Source organism: Marmota monax, unplaced genomic scaffold (genome assembly GCF_021218885.2).
Source record: "Marmota monax isolate L192 unplaced genomic scaffold, Marmota_monax_Labrador192_F-V1.1 WCK01_AAM20220418_F8-fsc00077, whole genome shotgun sequence".
NCBI lineage: Eukaryota > Metazoa > Chordata > Mammalia > Rodentia > Sciuridae > Marmota > Marmota monax.
In genome coordinates this window covers 867,485-888,570 of record NW_026694610.1, presented here as the reverse complement: position 1 = coordinate 888,570, position 21,086 = coordinate 867,485, and the positions used below count along the sequence as shown (strand labels likewise).

The 21,086-nt window shown below is 38.4% G+C and overlaps 1 protein-coding gene and 1 long non-coding RNA gene across 2 annotated transcripts in view; one reads left to right on the top strand and one right to left on the bottom strand.

Moving 5' to 3' along the window:
- Egflam (EGF like, fibronectin type III and laminin G domains) overlaps window positions 1–21,086 on the top strand; it is a 174,171-nt gene that overhangs the window by 7,153 nt on the left and 145,932 nt on the right. The gene's annotated exons all lie outside the window — the stretch shown is intronic.
- Window positions 12,268–21,086, bottom strand: part of LOC124077777 (uncharacterized) — a 56,452-nt gene continuing 47,633 nt past the window's right edge. Inside the window, exons 4-5 of the long non-coding RNA XR_006846718.2 lie at window positions 19,463–19,614; window positions 12,268–17,912 (exon numbers count right to left, since the gene is read on the bottom strand). This is a non-coding gene — a long non-coding RNA (uncharacterized LOC124077777). The remainder of the gene's footprint in view (window positions 17,913–19,462; window positions 19,615–21,086) is intronic.

Sequence of the window (21,086 nt, the reverse complement as noted above, 5' to 3'; positions counted from 1 at the left end):
CTATTTCAGGGATAGAAAAGGGAAAAAGGGAAAGAGACGTGGCAGTTTGTAAACTCATCCCCAAACTCAGCCTTGATTCCATTAATTGTGGACCTCCCTTTTGAAGGAGAACCCAAAGTGTGGCTTCAACCTCTTGAAATGAGCTAGAAGATATTTGCTTCCTTGCAGAAGCCCTGATTTCACAAGGAGAAAAGGGGCTCAGGTGAAAAGAAACCAAATCAAATAAAATATTTGTCAGTAGAGGGCGTGCTTTCCAGAGAGGGCTTCCAACAGGTGTCGGTTCCCTGGCCAAATAATTTCTGATAGGTAAGAATTTTTAGAGTGCACCCTAGGCATCTGGCTTCTTAACAATGAGATTTTGGGTGACTTGCCAGTGGTTCAGTCTACACTTTGAGAATTTGGGCTTCACCTGTGCCTCCCCTCCCTTACACCTCCTCCCCAGGTGCTCTTTGCTGCACCTGCAGTCTCTGTTTGGTTCCTTCTCACCATACTGCAACTGCTATCAACAGCATGTTGCTTCCTGTATCTGTAATTTGATAAGACAACCCTGTGTTTAGACTCTCAGTGGGTTTTTTGGAGGCTGGATTTGGGATGTGTGGTTTTCTCAAGGTACACGAATGACATCTTGTCGGAATCAGGTTCTCCTCGCCCTCATTCCCACACGTTCATTGAGAGATGGCTCCACAAGGGGGGAAACCCACAGGAGCCTTAACAAAAAGCCTTGCCTATTTTATAAAATCAATCCCTGTCCTCCCTTTATCTCTTGCCTTTACAAAGTTTGTTCTTTCTGCCTCCAATGGCTGGTTTTCCTGGCTGAGCAGGAAAGCTCTGGTGGGAACACACGTTTTGATATTCAACAAATTTGGATTCAAGTTCTGACGCTGTTTTACATGAGTTACTTGGTGGCATTGGGCAAATTATATAAGCTCAGTAAGCCTCAGTTTCTTCATCCATAAAAATTGGTTAATGAGAGAACCTACCATATAGGCTTGCTCAGAAGACTAAGAAAGTGCACGAACCAAGGCAAAAGGATTAGAAGACTGAAGTTTGAAGGCACTATTGAAGAAACTCGGATTGTTTAATCTGGGTAAGAAAAAATTAAAAACCTTACAGGATAAATATATTTGCAGGTATCCTAAGTAACAAACACAGTCATTGATGATTACATGTACTTTTATCCTTTTCTATACATGTAATGTGTGATTGCACGTGATTTAATTTGTATTGAGTTGCAAATTTTTTTGTATAAATTAATTTACAAATCAGAAAGACTGCCTGCCTGGGTGTGTTAGTTTGGAAAATGAAGCTGCAAAGTATGTGGATTCCCCTTGAATGGTTTTCCTTTGTGAAATGGTAACCCTCAGGTTGATGGGCGATGTTTTCCTGGTAACTGTTTTGGGCAAAGTTTTACAGGATGGAGGTGGAGGCGGGAAGCTGTTCCAAAAAGAAAGTTATCCAGACTGATCTGTGATTGGGAGTCAGCAAATGTTTACGTGAAGCTAGAGAACTAGGAAGTAGTTCAGATCTTGCTCAGTGACCAGGAGGTCAGAGTAATTCATGAGCCACTACCAGTAACCTAAAAAGATAGACCAGGCTCAATCCACTTCCTGTTAATTATTCTTATATTTTCTCAGCTATAGGGAGTCCCCACTTATCCTAGATAACTCCATTAGCTTATTTTAAGAATCAAAGGAAATAAAGTTTCAAACTAGTGCTTTGAAAGAGCTCAAGTGTTACATAAGATATTACAGGTTGAAAATCTGAAACCCAGAATTGTCCAAAATCCAAAACCTTTTGAGCTTTCACATAATTCCACAAGTAGAAAATTCCATAGCTTACCTTATGTGTGAAAGTAGTTTTGTACGCAAGTTACAAAACAATAGTTCATAAAATTACTTTTAGTTTATAGTATAAAGTGTATATAAATTTCATGTTTAGATTTAGGTTCTGTTTCCAGGATATTTCAGTACATATATGCATATATTCTGAAGTCTGAAAAAATTTAAATTTGGAACTACCTAGGCATTTTGGATAAAGGATACTCAGCCTATATTATCTAACAATAATCACAGTAATTATTATTACCATAACCAACCAGACCAACCAAGGATGTACTTTCTGATGCTTTGATCTCAATTCCAAGTCTCTTCATTCTCTATTCCCCTAAAGACACTTGATGTTTCATTCTTTTTCTGACTCTGCAAATCCTGAGCAATTTAAATTTTAACACTTGTGTTTGCTGACAGGGAACCCAAAAATCCCAAATCAAATTTAATCCAATGTTAATGCTATTTATTTTTCTTGGTGCAATAGGTTTATATTAGCCATTTAACAGTTTATATTGTGCAAAAGGAGTCGTATCAGCAGGCACTTTGGTATAACATCTGGGCAGTTGGGAACATAATACTTAAATATAACCTGCGTTTAAAGCCTTCCTTGGACAGATGGCTAATTTTATTGATCTAATCTTACACTTAAGAATAGTCCCATGATCCTTTGCTTGTGATTCTTAGAGTGAGCAGAGAAATAAATAAAATGGGTGGCGGCTGTGAATTAGTTGCCTGTTATATTGTCTGTGATTTATTTTTTAAATAGTTCAATATAAACAGTAGCAGTATGAATTACTTTAATCTCTATCCTAGGGGAGCTTAGTTAATGCTTGAAGTAATCCAGGTTAGAAGACAGCACTCTACCATGAGAGTTCACATCTATTTTCTTATGTTGGTGACGGTGCCATACCACTGGTTAAATATTTGAAACTTTACCTGTGCCCTAGGTGAAAACCCACACTCCAGAACTGCTTAGTTATTATTTGAAGAACCTTATAATCCATTCTCAAAGGTGGCTACAAAAATACTTTGAATGATGTTATCAAAAACTCACAAACTATCAAAAAATTTATGCTAATTTGTTAATTAGCATAAATTTTGCTAGATATAAGGCCCATGTAAAATTAGAGTCATTTGCCTGGCCCCCTAGATGATTTGCTGATGCTGCTGTTACAATGTTACTGTATCTGCCTTAATAGATATAGGCAGGTGTTTGCATTAATCAAGATAATTAACACTATGTGATGTGATGAGAAACTCCGAAAATTTTGGTGGCTTCACACAAAATTTATTTTTCATTTATTCCAAGTCCAGTGTGTTATTTCTGGTTGACTGGCTCTTCTGGGCTGCCATCCTCTAAAGGGTGATATAAAGACCCGAGTTATTCTGTCTTTAATACCTCCATATTATAAAGACATCATCTTCAAAATGGATCCCCAGGGCTGGAGATGTAGCTCAGTGGCAGAGCACTTGCCTAGCATGTGTGAGGCACTGGATTTGATCCTTAGCACCACATAAAAATAAACAAATAAAATAAAGGCATTCTGTCTATCTACAACTATAAAAAAATGGATCTCCAAGATAAAGAGAAAGGTTTGCATAAGAGATTTTATGTACTGCATCAGACCATGGTCACATGGGCCCCAACCAAACTGTAAGGGTTCTGGAGAAGACTGTGTGCTGTGTACAAAGAAAGGAAATGAACCAGATGTGGTGGGTTGTCTCTGCTGTACTACTGTGGAGTTCCTAAAATGGCAAAGAAGAGATGTTACCAAATTTGCAAGAGAAGCTCCTATGATAGTTTTTGTGTCTTTTGCCTGTGGATGTTGGTATAGGTGGCAGAATTTGGCCTGACATTTGCTTTAATTGTAGTGTACAACCTGGCTGAAAAGCAAACTATTATCTGTATTAGTCTGCTGTTACTACAGCAAAATGCCTGAGTCTGGGTATGATAAAGAGATTGTTTTTGCTCTCAGTTTAGGTCCATGATCATAGGGCTGCACCTGGTGATGACCGTGCTAGCAGAGTCCAAGGGGCGCAGAGCATGTCATGGTCAGAGAGAAGGAGCATGTGCATGTGTGTGTGTGTGTTTCTCTCCCCCGGCCTTTTTTTTTTTTTTTGAACTGGGGATTGAACCAGAGGTCCTTTGCCACCAAGCCATGTTGTATGGCCCTTTTTGTTTTTGAGACAGGGTCTCACTAAACTGCTTACAGCTTTGCAAAGTTGCTGAGGCTGGTCCCAAACTTGCAATTCCTCCTGCCTCAACCTCCCAAGTTACTGAGATTATAGGTATGTACACTGTGCCTGGCTCTCTTCCTCTTTTTGTAAGTCTTCAATCATGGGGGCTGCACCCTGATATCCTTATCTAATCCTAATCACTTCTCTGGGCCTCATTTCTAAACACCATAGTCAGATTTAAGTTTCCACTTTCTTAATACCTCACAATGGGGATTAAATTTCAATATATGAACCCTTACTGGATAATTCAAAGCACACACAGGGCATATCAGTTACCATATATCTATTTGTTGGAGACCAGCTAATTTAATGAAAGAACCTAAAAACTAAGCAGTTAAATTGACTTAGGTTGATTTTTCAATAGGGTCCCAAAAAGGTATACGTGGCTAAGTTAATATATACTAGATGTTGCTACATGTTTTCTACATTTTACAAAAAAGTAGAACTCTTTAAAAAAGTAACACAACTACCTAGCAGATTAAATAGAGTGAATTTCTAAGGCATATCAAGTAATCCAATATTTTAGAAGCTCCTTCAATTTGTGTTCTGTAACAAAAGGACTATACACTATAGAAAATTCTATACATGGTAGAAAAATTCAATCAGTGAGAGATGCTTCTTATAATATAAGAATCATTTTTTAGACACCACAGCCTGATCTGATGAGAAATAAAGATGTTGTGGATGTATCCCAACAAAAATCATTTGGTACATTTGGTTGATCTCATTTGATTTTTGTAATTCTTGCCCCACCAGGAAGTTAGGGCATAAAGCTACCATAAGGAATAGGTTTAGGCAGCACGTGAACCTGGGTTGACAACCCCCTTGCTCTTGTTGCTTCCTGTCCACCCAGAGATGTTGCTACAGCTAATGGATAAACTCATCGCAGAGTGCCTGAGTCCCTCTGCAGTCAGGAAGGACATTGCCAATGAAACATCCTCCTCATCCAGCCTTCAACTGGAGAGGCTCCTTGTATGTCATGGGACACTCTGTGGAATGACCCAGGGCTGCTTTCAGTCGTGCTTCAGGCTGTTTGATGCACAGAGAAAGTGCTGGTTTTGCAAAAGACCTGATAACTACGGGGCTGTTTCCAAACCAGCAGCAGCTGTCGCAGCTGGGGGATATCCCCTGAATCCTCCCAGGTATCTCCTAGAGAAGAACATTTCTGGGGTCTCAGGGACCCCCCAGATGACAGAGCCTGGCTTTGAAGCCTTTCATTCCTTCACTACCCAGTCATCTTCATGGGTAGTAAATGACACTTGCTAGACCTTCAATATTTCAAGGCTTACCATTCCCATCTCAAGGCTTTCTGTTAGTTTCTCACACATTTGTTTGATATTCTGGGAGTTTCTAATTGGTGTAGTTAAATAAATAAACCACTAGGTTTCAGGAAGAAGCATTCATTTAATAGATATTTGAAAGTAATTGACAGGCTTAGTCACATCCGACATGGGGAACATGTATCCCTTCATCTTGGAGGAATCGTAAGGAGACTCCAACAGGCAACCCTAGGTTTGAATTCTAGCGTCAACATTTATTGTTGTCTGATGCCAGATGTAGTAATTCATCTCTATATTCTTGAGATTACTTTTTTGACATTTAAGGTTCATAATATCTACAACAAGGGCTTTGTGTGATTTATTTAAATACACCTACAAATATTCCTAAACATTTGGTATACAATGGGCACTCTAAAGTTAGTGCACCTTAATTAGATTGATTACAGTTTATAATTATATAGTGGTAGAGTTGGTAGTTTTTTCATATTTGATATAACTTCCAATTTTGAAGACATTGGCACAAATGTATAATTGAAATTAGGTATCTGACAAAACATGAACAAAAAAATTTCATTTCCTTAATTTTATAGTACAGATTGTTGAAGTTTATATCCCCAAATAATGACAGCAAAGTTCGTGACATTGTTGAAAGCCCTGGAGTCAGATTCAAGTTTAATAAAAATAGCCAATGTTTGTTTTGGGCTTTGTACAAAATCAAGGAAAAAAATCATCAAGCCATTGTAGTAGTAAAAACTGTACAATTCCCTACCACAAATGAGGTTATTTGTAGTTGGAATATTTTTTAAAAGTCAGCTACCTTCTTTACTACTACATTAAGAGAACAAACGTAAAAGTGGCTATTTCTGTGATGTCTGCTTTCTCCCCCATTTTGCTTTGACCATATCCTCTGCCAGAATAAATCTTTTCCAAATGCAGTTCTGATGTGGTCACTCTTGTGTATAATATCCTGGTCTGACTCCCTATAGCCTTCCAAAGTTTAAAGTCCAGCATCTGAGTCCTGTCACAAGATGGCCCCGACTATCTTTCCTGTCTTCTCCACTGAATACACAGGCTGTTTTCCTGCCAAGCTGGATTATCTGTGATTCCACAGGCCTCCTTTCCACTCTCCCAGTGCTGAATGTTATCCACATGTTGACTTGCCCCTTTGGAATATGCTTCCCTCATCCCTTCCCAAAGAAATTCAATGACCCTTCAAAGCTTGACTCAGTTGCCCTCTGGTCTGTGAGCCTTCATCCTCCTCCTAGGCAGAGGCCATCCCTCTCTTCCCCCATTCTGCTTTATGTCATGTTGTTGGTATACCTGACTTATGTCTTCTATTCTTAACTTTGTCAAGAATTGCACCCCGGCTTCTCTCCACCTGGGCATCTCCTGCAGTGCCTGATGGAGTGCCTGTCTTGCCTGTGATCAGCCCTTCACCCACAGCTGTGGAATGGAAAACAGCAGCCTCATTCTGGGCAAATATGTTTTCATCTCGTGTGATTAATTTGGTTCTGCTCCCAGCTCCCAAATTCATTTCCTTCCTTGAGGGCCATACAGAAAAGGTGTCGCTTCCACCTGCCAACATTTTTGCTCAACCTATGCAGACATTTGAAAACCCGCCTTGCAATGTGATTCAGAGAACAGAATGCCCGAGGTCAGTCAGCAGCAGTGTAGAAGTTAAGTCCCATCTACATGCTGCCAAAGACTGTTGGAATGGCAGGGTTTTAAGGAGACACTGATGGAGTTCACACTGTGAAATACATCGCCAGCCATACCCAGGGAACAGGTGGGGCTTGACATGACATGCCTCAGACCAGCTTTTTATCATGTCTTTGCAGGTTAAGAAGCAAAGGCAGTGCCACTTACTCAGACATCAAAAGACAGTGGGTGAGGAGGGAGTTAAAACAGTCCAATGCTCAATACTCCCTTTTCCCCCATCTGTCTTTAGAACCAAAGGCAAATGAGGCTTGTGTGGGACTGGTATGATTGAGAAGGTCAGGTTGCAGGAGAACTGTCTCCTGTGATGAGGTCTGACTGCAAGGTCATGAGGAAAACAGTGCCCCAGTTCTTCAACATTCTTCTTCAGTCTGATTGTGCTGACCCTGGCTTGCTTATGAAGATCAATTCTGTAATCCCTGAGAAGGAAAGCAACCAAAAGCAAGAGTGTTTGCAAAGGGTTTTTTCATTCTTTCTTTCTTTCTTTCTTTTTTTTTAAGGACCAACAAGCCTATTGAAATGAATGCCCCAGGGCAGTCCAACTGAAAGAAAACAATCAATGGATCCATTCATCAATTGACTTCTTGATCTATAGAGAAGTCCATGATGATGCACATGTGCACAAATATAGAGTTAAAATAAGTTGGGTTATAATAGCAATCAAAATGAACTATAAAAATGATCTGATGCTGAGCATTAGGAAAATGTATACTGATGTCTGAAATTTACTTTAAAATGCATCAAAAAATAAGTTCACCAACATATGGAGAGAAGGGTCGTTGTTAGATCTATGATAAATTGAGTAAAATATTAATGGTTGAACTCAGGTGGTGAATATATACACGAACACTCTAAAATTCTCCCACTTTTCTGTATGTTTCAATATTTTCATGATAAAGTGATGGAAAAGATGCACCAAGTATTAAGGAAATGAAGGATTCCACATGTTCACCCATGGAGAGTGAGGTCCCAGCATGTTGTGCTCTGCCCCACATCCTGGTGGACCTCCTCCTTTGTCCTGCTCCTCACTGTGCACTCACTCAGCCTCTGCTCTGCTGCGTGCTCCAATGTCACCACATCCCCCTTCTCCTTGGGTTCAGTCAGTGGGGAGCACCAGGAGGAGAGCAGGGGAGAGAATCCAGTGTATCTCTTCCCTGATTTCTCCCTGCTTTGCTGGTAGCTGTTTGTTTCTCTCCAACCACAGGCTCCCAACCCTCTGTGGCTCCTGAATCTGGTTGGTCCAGTAACTCCATCTTCTCCACTCTCACTTTTAACCCCAGGTGTAGTTACAGCATCTTTCTGTTGTGGTCTCTGGTCACATCAGTATCCTTAGCTCTTTATTACAGCTGTTCTTACTTCTGTAAGTAGCCTTTCAATTAAAATCTTTTTAAAATTAAGACAATTTTCTTCCTTCTAAGACCCTAATGGATACCTTTGATACTACTACTTTGTAATATATGCCGCATTTCTACTATTTTCCTCCTAGGCGTACCCATAAGGTTTTGATTTGTGTGTAGCTTGCATTCAGAGCTCTCTGAGGATCAGGTCTGATTAAGCTTAGGGAAGGCTGCTGTAAATTCATGGGGTAACTGGAAATGTAATAGAAACCTTGATATTTTGAGGATGAGCTTGTCCTCTGAGCACAGATCTGCTGGCCTATGGATAAGAGAATACTGAGACTAACTTGCTCATGATAGTGTGGTGCTCAGAAATAATTACAGAAGTATCCATAGCTCTTAATATAAATTCTATAAGTAAGTCCTAGAGATCTCTTGTACAAATTTGTGTCTATAGTCAACTAAAATGTATTTTACACTTAAAAATCTGTAAAAAGGGTAGATATTATGCTAAATGTCCTCACCATGGTAAAAAAAAATAAAAAGAATTAAAAATTTTTCCTGTTACATATATTATATTGTTTTGATTAACACATAAAGTAAGTAATAAAATAAGCATCATATCAGATGTTACCAGATAAAATTCAGGATGCCCACTTGAGCTTAAATTCAGATAAACGATAAATACTTTTGCAATGAAACTTACTGAATCAAACAAATACATTTTAGTGTGGGTATATCCAAAATATTGCTTGTGGAAAAAAGTCATTGTTCATCCAAAGTTCAAATTTAATTGGACATTCTGTGTTTCTGTTTGATAAGTCTGGTAACCTAGTAAAAGCATAATCACAGCAATGCATCATACTATTTTCTTAGCCTCGATGTCTTTTGTGCCTGAGGATAGTAGCTGGCTCTTCTGAAAAGTTGTGCAGGAAGGAGACTAAGCATGACTGAGAGAAATTTGAATCTGTATTCCATCATTTACCAGAAGGGTGAAAAGTTAGAAAACTAACCTTTCAGGTGACTGTCCACCTTCCCCCATTGAAATGGGCTTACTACATAAGACTTGCAGATTGATAACTAAAAGTGAACTTACTATGCTTGATACGCTGTAAATGTTAAAGAGAATAAAGTTGATTATTGTTCTCTTAACTTAGATAAAAATAATTTAACCAAAAGAAAAATTCTAAGGATCCAGACATCTCTGGACACATGTGGAATGAAGGGAAGACAATTCTTCATCTTTTGAGAAAGTCATTATGACCCCAAACTAACCTCTCATAACTCCAGTGGATTTGAACTAAAGAGAAAGACCACGGTAGTCTGGGGACTTTCTTCCACTGTGGTTAGGTTTAGCTGATTTTTATGTTCCTGCTATTTTAAAGACCCTGTTCTGATCTCTTGGCTATAAAATCTTGTGCCCTATATTTCATAAGATTAGTAGAGTTGAATATGTTTATTAGTCAAGCTAAAAAGAATTTATTAGGTCATCTCCATTGTCTTAGAGTGAATTCCCCAGAAACAGAACTCAGAGACAAGGATTTGAATGAGAGTAGTTTATTTGGAAGGTGCAAACAAAATGAGCAAGAGGAATGGAGGAGTGAGACAGGGAGTCAGAGAGGTTTTGTAATCAAGCCAGTTGTATGTGAGTGGTTAAGTTCAAACTCACAGGAGAAAATCTAGAACATGACTCAGTTATCCTACCTGAGGGGCAAGGGAGCTGGAGTGCTTAAACCAATCCTGTTGGTCATTGGGGTGGGGGGGGATGCTGGGAGGGTGGATCCTAATTCCCCAGTACTTCCAGCCTGCTGGACTTATTATAAACAGAGCAGGTTTCTTATCTTCAGAGAAAACTCTCAGGCAAAAAGTTGGAGATGCTGGCAGCCAGAAGTGGGCTGTCCATCTCTGATGTGGTGAAGCCTGAAAGGTTATGGCAGGCACTGGCAGTTCTGTATGCCCATGATTGACTAATTTTTATTTGGACATGCAAATTGGAATGCCATTTACCATGTTGGTAGACAAATGTTACCCCATAAGTCTCTCTTATCTGTGGTTTCACTTTCCATCGCTTTAGTTACCCATGATCAACCTCAGTCTGAAATTATTAAATGGAAAATTCTAGAAACAAACAATTCATAAGTTTTAGATTATATGCTATTCCTGTGTGATGAAATCTTGTACTGTACCACTATATCCTACCTAGGACATAAATCATCCCATTATTCAGTGTTTCCATGCTATATGTGCTACCCACCCATTAGTCACTTAGTGGCTATCTCAGGTTGTTCGTTCACCTATCTCATGTCATAGTGCTTATGTTCAAGCAACTCTTATTTCACTTAATGATGGCCACAAGGAGCAAGAGTAGTGATGATGGCAGTTTTATTAAAGCATAAAATTAAAATTATTAAAATTATTCTATCTTATTAGTTATTATTATTAATCTTTTACTATATCTAACTTATAAATTAAACTTTATCATAGATATGTAAAATTATGAAAAATCAGTATATATATATATATATATATATAGAGAGAGAGAGAGAGAGAGAGAGAGAGAGAGAGAAACTATATATATATCTAGTTTAGTATTATCTTCATTTTTAGGCATCCACTGGGAGTCCTAGAATATAATCCCTTCAGGTAAGGGGAGGCTATGTATATTGTAGGAAGAAGGCAAAAGATGTTGGGGAATTCCAAATCCTGGATCCCATTTCTCAGTCCTAAACTGCATTGGGATTTTCAGGGGAAAAATATCTATATCACATTAGAAAATACAGCCTTTTGATTGAACCACCAGTTCCCCAGTTGAACTGCTTGGGTTTTGGATCTGAGACCCACCAACAACTAAAAGCAAAAAAAAAAAAAAAAAAAAAAAAATGCATTGCATTCATTTGTGCTGAAAAGGTCAGTAGAAATTGTAGTCTTCATTGTTCATAGTTATGTCCAATAGTTTATAACTTGTTTGTAGGTCACTGATGGTTGTGATAGGGAAGAATGCATATTTACATTTAAAAGCATGTTTATGCCTTCACAAAACAATATCGATTGCTAACATTCATATAACATCTGCTGTGTGCTAGACACCGGTAGTACAGCAGAGCCCCCTGAGGCTGGCATCATAATGTTAGCACTGGAAGGCACTTTAGGGGTAACACTGTATGGTCTAGGGAAGATGCATCATTTGCCTAAGGTCATGCTGCTAGTTAGGTGGACTTTGCACTAGGACCCAAGTTGTCTGACCTCTTGTCTGACACTCTCTCTGATAGATCTATCACCTCTATGACTCCATAGTAGAGAGATTATGTGCAAATTCTATTTTCATTGATTGGTTTTACCTTCCTCTAGAACTTAGTCTTTGCTTTTACATTTAGAAACTTAAGCCCAGGTTTTCAAGACAGTGTCATGTATGGAGAAACAAATGATTGGTGAAAAGGTTGCCCCTGATCTCCAGTCACATCAGAAACACCTTCACAGTTCCTTCTTCTCAGCTCCAAACTACACGTTTGTGAGAGGCACCAGGCAGGGGGTCAGGTATAGATGGAAAACACATTTCTAAACTATCAAAATTCCCCTCTGGAATTATATTATCCACAGCATACTCTGAAGTGGAGCACCTGTGAAGGGGAAATTTGAATATGACAGTGGATTAGTTAAATACATGGTCTGCCTCTCCTTGTTGGGGATAACCTTGAGGAATTAATCCTCTATGGCAAGATTCCAGAACATTTCTGAAAAACACAGTTATAGCCATACTTCTTAGAGTATCACCTTGCATAGCATTGCTCCTTTAGAGTCAAGATTAGCAAACATGTTTTGTAAAGAACTACAGTAAATATTTTATTTAATTTATTTTTATTTGTTGGATCTCAGTCATAGCTACTCATCTCTGCCATTGTAGAGCAAAAGCAGCCATAGGTAATATGTAAATAAACATGTATGTTATGTTTTAATAAAACTTTATTTACAAAAACAAGGCAAGGGCCAAAGTTAGACCATGAGCTGTAGTTTAATGACTTCTGATTTAAAGTGCTGGAACTCTATTAGTTCTGAGCTGTCAGATAGCTGCTGTTTCCTTTTGTTTGCTCCCTCAGTAGTCTCATTGGTCAATGACATCATTAATATCCTCTTTCCTGTTGAAACCCTTGTGTTTCCTGGCAAACAGCCTGATCCAATTCCTAAACACCAATGAAGACTGGTTGTAATGATTAAATGTGTGATGAACAGTAAACCAAGTCTAGGAGAGTTAGCTTGTTGTTGTAATTGTAAATAATCCTGAGAACATAACATCACCCACTAAGCACTGCAATGACTAATACACAATGACTGACTATATCCACAATACATATAGAAAGTCTTATAGGCTTGATCCATGTCCTAGAACCCCTATTATGCTCATATCTTAAGGTAACAACAATAGCTTAGTTATAAAGAAAAACAGGAATTTATTGTTATCAAGAGTAATTATTTTCATATAATTAAAATAAAAGCTCTCTTATCCAGTCCTAGTTTCATTTGTTAGTTAATTGAGAAAGTAAGTTCCACAGATGATTTCCACGATTCTATTACATTTTATTTTCAGGTAAAAATGACAATGGGAGATGTATTTGGTAATGTTTAGGTGTAGGGCAAATTTCTCCTCCTCCTCCTCCTCCTCCTCCTCATCTTCCTCTTCTCTTCTTCTTCCCACAAGTAGGAGTTTAGGCATAAATTGCAGCCATAGTTCATGATCTAAGTGTCTTGGGCTTCTTTTAGAATTGCAGTAATTGTTTTTAGTAATCACTTTTATGGAGTTATTCTAAAGCAGTCACCTTAGTTTTTTATTGTTGTACTTTTATTGAATCTATTTACAAAAGAGAAGGTCATCTGTTTCCAACAACAATTAGGAATAATAGGGGTGACCCTGAGTTTTTACCCCATGTATCTGCAGGTGGAACTGAGGGTGAGAGCCAATGCATGGGCCATCCAGAGTGTGTACCTCAGCCATCCCAAGCCTTCTGGGCACATTGGCCATCATCAGTGCCAGTATCAGGAAATGAAGGTTATTGGTTCATTCAGAAAGCAACTAAAGGAGACTTTCTTTTGCCCACAGTGATTTCCGAAACTGTTTAGGTTTGATTTGGTTTGTTGAAAATAAATGTCCTGCCTCCTGTTCACACTCATGTTTTGCTCAGGTAATCTCTCCAGAGTAGGATGTACATAAGCTTCTGCCAAGTCCTAATGAAATTGTCAACTAATTTTGTCTGGGTAGAGTTCCAGTCGAGGAAGCCCTCTTCAGAAAGCAAGTCTCCAACCCTCCCTAAAGCCTGCATCTTCTTTAATGGAATACACATGAAAAAATTACAGTGATCAGTAAACTCAGGATTTTTTAAAAGAATTCAACATTTACATAGCTTTATTACATGACAAGTGTATTTAAAACACTTAAATATAATAACACTTTTATTCCTTTTATCATACGTTTGAATCAGATATTTTCCATGACCATCTTGAAGAGACTGAGGCATAAAGAGGTTACGAGTCACAGGGGTGGGCTTTGAACCAAGACAGGACAGGTGGTGCCCTTCCTAGCCACATCTCCTTTCTGCTTCTGCAGACCTGAAGTTGCTCTGAAGAGGGAGGGTTGAAGACATGGTCCAGATGGATACTCTGACACTCACATCTTTCACATTTTACAGTTTTCTCTAATCAGCACAAATGGTAGGTTCTCATCAAATCATTTCAGGAGGTATCAGCCTGGGGGATATAATGTGGGCTCAGCTTTCTTGACAGCCATGGAATATTTTCAGCTGAAAGTGAGGTCCTTCCAGGGCATTGGAAGTCCAGAGTGGGCATTTACCAAGCCTCCATAATCCTCAACATGTTACCCTGAAACATCAGCATACTTATGACTTAAGGATATATTCCCGGAAGAAAACAATACCATTGCCTTGAGTTTCTGAATTGGGAGTACTTTACCACAAGCAACATCTTGCATTTCACACAGATTATAAAAGTGTGAGCAGACATGTCTCCTAAATGGTGACTCTGTACTTATGAAATGATGACAACGTGTGAACCTGCTCAGACAGTCTTGTCTAATCTAAAGGGACCAAGAAGGGGTTTGAATAAGGCAAACCTGGTCAGAGCCCATTATAGAGCTCTGGTCAAGTCAGGGACTCAATGACTAGTTAAATGATATCCATCAGATTCAGACAAGATATGCCTATGAGGACAATGATAGAAATACAAGAGATTGACAGATGATGATGATGATGATGAAGATGATAATGATAGATTGTAGTTTTATAATGCTTAAGACTTTAGAAAACTCTTTCTCTTTGTTGTCACTATTGCTACTAGTATTAATAGTCCTAGGTAACAGATTTGGAGTTAGATAGGCCTATTTTACAACCTTACCTCTTAGACTTGCCATCTTGGTCATGTTCCTTGATCTTTCTGAGTCTTGATTTTCTTTTTCCATATGTAAAATGGGGGATAAATCATATACCTTTTGAAGTTTTATGAGTTAAGTCTTATAATACCTATTATGTGTCTGAATGGAACCTAGTTTGCAATCAGTTCAAAACATAAAAAAAATCAGTTCAAAAAAAAAAAAGTATACATGCAAACAAATTCAGAAATGTTAACAGGGTTGGCAGGAGGACCAGACCCTACATCTCTTGACTCTTACTTAGATCAGTGGTATTTGTGACATTATCTGGAGGCAGGCATGCTTATTCTTAATGACTGATAAGGCAAAGGTACCATTTAGTCAAAATGGACACCAAACCAATCAGAAGGAAATGAATCTGTGCTCTGAGTTGAGACATGGAAGTGGATACCATTCAGGTGCTGAATGGGGGCTATGACAAATTACTGTGATTTTGCTAATCACTTATTCATGTTTACATATTCATTTATTCATTCAACATTTGTTTATTTAGCAAGTACCATATGCTAGGTATTCTGCTAATTTCTGGGAATAAAGTGAATAAGAAATATAATAATTGCTCCAAAGTTATTAATGCTTTGGAAAATTCCAAAGATATAATGGTTCTTCTCAGAAACAGAAATTGCCTATTTTGTAATTTAACTATATTAGATTTAAATCATCTGATTACAGATTATAGAACTAATTATAAAGCTGAAAGGTACATTATGAATTGCTTTTTCAGTATAATTTCTTATTATAGATCTTTATTAATGTAGTTTAATATAAATGAAAATTCACTGAGCAGGTTAGATGGTCTGCAGATTTCACAAAACTGTTAAAGATAAAAGGGCTTAAATATGTGGTAAGGCTGTTTTATTGTATTACCCAATTTTCTTGACATCTTCTAGCACTTTCAATATAATTAGTAAAATAGCTGTAACTTTGGGGTTATAAAAGAAAGATAGTTTCAAAACTTGAAAATGGAAAAAAAAACACATCTATGGAAAAGAAAGGGTCTCTACTTTGATATTATCTATTATACATATTATTATTCTCATCTTCTGGTCAGATAGAAAGCCTTCACTTCACAATTATACTTTACCTAGAAAAACCAAATGATTTAATAACACTTTATAATATCAAATAGTATGATTGAATAGTTCACATTTAAGGTCTGAGAGTGGAGTTTTGAGTTCCTGAGGATTTTGTTCACAAGTTTAGAAAATATAGGGTTCTTACAAATTCTTGAAGATAAGTGGTATTTTTAAATTCCACAATGAAGCTCAGGAGAGCTGAAATGCTAATTTTCTCTGGTAAAACACTCTTGGGCTATAAGAAAAAAAAAATGACGTACATTTGTTTTCTTTTCCCCTTTGAAGTTACATAATTCAGTTGTCTAGACAATATTAAATTAACTAAATTGTTGAGCAACCTTCCTCTGGGTTGTGTAGAGCAGATGTGTGTTATTTCTTCAACTGGAGCAGTTGTGGGTGGGAGGAGGCACTGTTCTATAAGGCAGGGGTCCTGGGGACAGGTCCCCACATTCAAGCCCTGTAGCTGGATTTATGATCCCCACATGTGTTATGAAGGTAGCCCCAGAGAACCCCCTTGTGGCTCATCTCAGTTTCATTCCTCAATTCTTGCCCTGAGTAGGGAGGGGAAATAGGAAGTCTTCTCTTGCTGACAGGAAATAGAAGTTCTTTAAATTTACTTCTTATACCCTCATCTTCCTGACCTTCACCCTTACTGTGATTTGCCCTTTTTTTGGGGGTGGGGGTGGGGGAGGGACCATTTTCCTTCCAGTTTTTCAAGTTTGAGCCCTTGGAGTTGCTTTTACTTCTTTTTCTTTTATCTTCTACTTGTAGTTTCTTCTTCCTTGAAAACTGTTCTTTTATATCTCTCCCTTGCTTTTCAATTTCCAGGTTTACTTCAGACCCTTTGTACTTCAGGATTGCAATCGACTCCTAACTAGCTTGCTTTCCATCTTCCTTATTCTTACCTGTATATTAGTCAGGATGATCTAGCTTATGCTGCAATAACAGATAGCCACAAAATTTGAGTGAGTGGAAATAAAAGTTGCTGATAGTTTATGTTATCTGTACATTAGACTATAAAAGACTGAGCTCTGAAGCATCTTTACTCAGAGACCCAAGTTTCATAACTTAGAATTTTGTCCATTCCCAGTGTAGGGGAAAGAGAAGAACAGGAGAATATCACACCAATAAATGTATGACACAGTAACTTCTACTCACCATTGGCCAGAATTAGTCATATGGCAGAAACATGTAACCCCTCATGTGGGACCAAGTGCAGAAATTGATTTGGGGAACATTAGAGGGTTCCACCATTCCATCCTACAATGAAGGCCAGGAATCTACAAAAAATAGGGTCCCTCCAGCAAAGCTATGGTAATCTCCTCAAAGCATGCCTTTCCTTAAAATTTTTCAGCAATTACTACTCTACAGATAGTTAGATCTTTGAATTCTAGGTATTGAAGAGCCATTATTTGTGAAACACTTAATTACTATGTCAGATACCCTGCTAGGTTCTTTATACCCATTATCTTATCAATTTCTTATGATTATTTAAGATGGCATTATTTTCCCCATTTGAAAGATGAAGAAAGTGAAGATTAATTACTATCTTAGTTTGAATTTCTCCAAAATCAGATGATGCTTTTGTAGCACTCCCACTATTCTTCTTTGCATGGCAGGGCTGCATTTATAGGTCTTTCTCTGGATGAGATTGCATATGCCTTGAGGGTAAGAACCATATTACTCAGTTGCTTCAACTATTTGGTGGAATCAGGCAGAAAAATGTGACTGTAAATGTGCAAACACATAAACAAACACACATTCATTTCATTTTCAGTCATTGGTTGACTTTGTCCAGGGAAACGCTCAAGTCTGGATTTGGGGAGGAGTGGATTTTCTATTTCTCTGCTTACCATGCCACCATCAGCTTCTCTGCTCACTGACCTCTGGCATCTGTGTTGTCACTTGCAGTTTCCAGTCCTGAACAGGGACAGGAGAAGGAGCTGACTGGAGGGTGGGCAGTCTCCAGCAGGTTGTAATGGGTTCCCCTGCACCTGTCATATCTGGAAATGTAGACTATCATTATTCCCATTAGAAACACAAGAAGGAAATCCCACCTGTCTCCCTCTCCTCCAAAGTCTCTTGTTACTAGAGAATGGCTTTCAGATTTCTGCTGTGCATTGGAACTCCACAGCAAAGAACAGCAGCAGAATAGAAGGCTCTGGCTTCATCCCACTGTCTGGGTTTTGTACCTTTTGAGATTTTCTAAGTGGGAATCTCAACCCCTCCTTGTCAATATTGCTGTTCAATTTTGAAAGACTGACCAAATTTTGAAATGCTGAACTTCTGGACACACATGGTAGTTCACTATAAACAAAGATGGCTTGCCCTCCTCATTCCCAACCCCCACAAGGGCAGAAATGGATTGTATTCTTAGTCTAATCCTTTTTTAAAAAAAAAAATTATATCAAATTACTTGCCAAAACAATTTCCTGCACAGCAAACTCATAAGTTAATTATATAGTAGGTAAAAAATGCATTTTCTCTTATCTGTTTTAAATGAGTTGCCCTTTGATATCATTGACTGCCCCTTTGTTCTTATATGGCTGAGTAAGGACTTGTTTGAAGACTGGCTTTGTCACATTTCCTATGTTTGTCACCACTGCTTAAATAGAAAGTCTAGAAGGAAAACATTGAACAAATCGGCTGCCCAGTTATAGGTCTCTTGCAAGTACAGGCAAACTGAGGATTGCTTTCATCTTCCAGGTTCTAAACTCATTCCCATTTATTAACCATATATGTGTTTCCCTACCTTCTGTTGTATGCAAACTGGGCACCCACAGTCCATGAGTTGGTGATTATTTCTATGTTGAAATCACACAAAGGTCCCAGATGTACTAAAGAGATAGTAATCACATGTTCACATATGGGCAATTTAGGTACACTCTGCAAAGAGACAAGTTCATATTAAGAGATTCTTGTGTATACACGTGTAAGCAGAGTGTGATTAATCAAGGAGAACTTTCCAGAAAAATCAAATTCTGTGGCAGTGTTGGAAGAAGAAGACATAAGGTCTGAAGAGGCACATGGACATCTGTAGTTGTCACTCTAGATGAGGCAAGTCAGAGTTTCTATAGAAAACTGCAAAAACTGTTTTTTAAAAAGTCCTGCTGTATCTCTCACTATAAAATATATGACAGAGCACCGCCCTTCTGTAAAAGAGCTCTGTTGAAAATCTCCTTTGCTGTTTTGTGCATTTGTTTGGGGGTTTGGGGGTTGCAGCTTGTATTTTTGCTGTTGAACCTCTGACTCCACATGTTTTTCATTTCCACTTGGAAAAATTTGGGCTGTTCTTGACTGAGAACTTCTGATCTAATAAGCCTTTATTTTTAACCTTTTAATTCATCTGATGTTTCAAACTATGAAGACCCTTTGCCTTCTAATCCGTGCTATATTTAACTTGTCTTCATTTGTGGTGTGATGTGAGCCAGGAGACCCGGGTTTGAGCACCAGTTCCTCTGGGTTGTATGACTTCAGACAAAACCTTCAACCTTGCTGAACTTCTATTTCCATGTTTGTAAAATGAATAAAGACAACAACCATTATTACTCACCAAATTATAGTAAGGATGAAACTCAGTCATATGCATTATATGAATATTAAGTGGTCTTCAAACAACCATCAGTTCAATAATTGTGCTGGCACTGGGTGGAGAGTTCATTGCCAGGAATCCCTCCTTGAAGGTCTGCTTCCATTCCTGAAATACTTTAATCAGAAACAGTTATCCACACAGGAAACAAGTAAAAGCATATTTTTTCCTTTCAGTGGCCTTTTTTTTCTGATTCCCAAAATTGTCTACGTCTGTGATTTTTTAAGTTGTAACTGGGGGAATCATAGGTTCTGCTGGGCTTTTTCCTAGGGTCAGTGATTATAACAAAATTGCACAGAGTCAACATTACTGTTGAAAATCTTTTTTATTTTGATTTTTCATAAAGTGTAGTGTAGATGGTTTGGTGTCTACACCTGTGCCTTTCTTTTAGGGATCCAGTCACAGGAAAGACATTTATCTTAAAAAACTCAAATTACTCCTGGGGATTGATACCTGCATGGGCAATGCCTGTGGGACTTCAAGCGTGTGAAGGAGGATAGGTTCAGGATGCCCATTTCATGCCCACATCAGGGGCTCACTCATTAACTGTCCTTAATATTGGTGTTTCTTTTCCTTTTCTTTTGGAACAATTATCAGCCAACCATCACCACAGAGCAAAGCATGCTGAAACTCCTAGCTTCTAAGAACTGTCATGCGTTGTCAGGCATGTCTCAGCAGGTCCCTGGGGTCAGGCTGATGGAGGTTGGATGTTGCTGGGCAATGCTGCTTCAAGCTGCAGGTTCTCCTGGCCTTGACTCTTGGTAAAAGGCTGAGTTCAGGTCTGCTCTGCATATGTCTCTTCTGGGACCCAGGCTGAAAGGGCAGCAGCTTCTCATGACAATGACAGAGGCACATGAGGCAAGCTCAAGTGTGCTAAAATATTTCAGGCCCCTTAATGCATCACATCTGCTAAAAACTCATTGATCAAAGCAAGTAATATTGCTAAACTTAAAGACGTGAGTGGGAAGTCTATAACATATCCTGTTTACCATGAAACCAAAGCAAACAATATGGTCAAACCCAATGTAAGTGGGGCTGAAAAGTATCCTCCCCTGTTGGGGTGTGGAGATGAAATATTTTTGATCAATAATTAATGTACTTTATTGTCAAGTGCATATGGTTGAAATAACACATATGTAGAAACACGCAAGGTTCCATGTCCCTTTACAGTGGCCATACTGAAGTGACGTAGAAGGTGATGCTCGTGGGGTGAGGCTCCCCTGCAGAATATTTCTATTTTTAATAAGAAAGGCTGTAGCTTTTACAGGTTTGTCTTAGTTCTATCCACTATATTTGCTATTCCTCTCCATTCAAGAAAATATTTAGAATTTTAATGCAAATGATGTTAATGAAGTTTTAACCTAAAACCTATTTGATTTGTCTTCAAAATCAAATCATTCTTAAACTTTGATGCCTTAGGTATGATTACTCATCAACTGCTTGCAACAAAACACTGATGGCAGCTCAGCTAGATCTCCTCACCCACCAGTAACCAGTGTCTAGACAGTGGACAACAAAACAGAGCTTGTGGAATGAAGTGGTCAGGGATTTTTAAAATTCACTTTTTATCAGTTTGGGATTGGAAAGG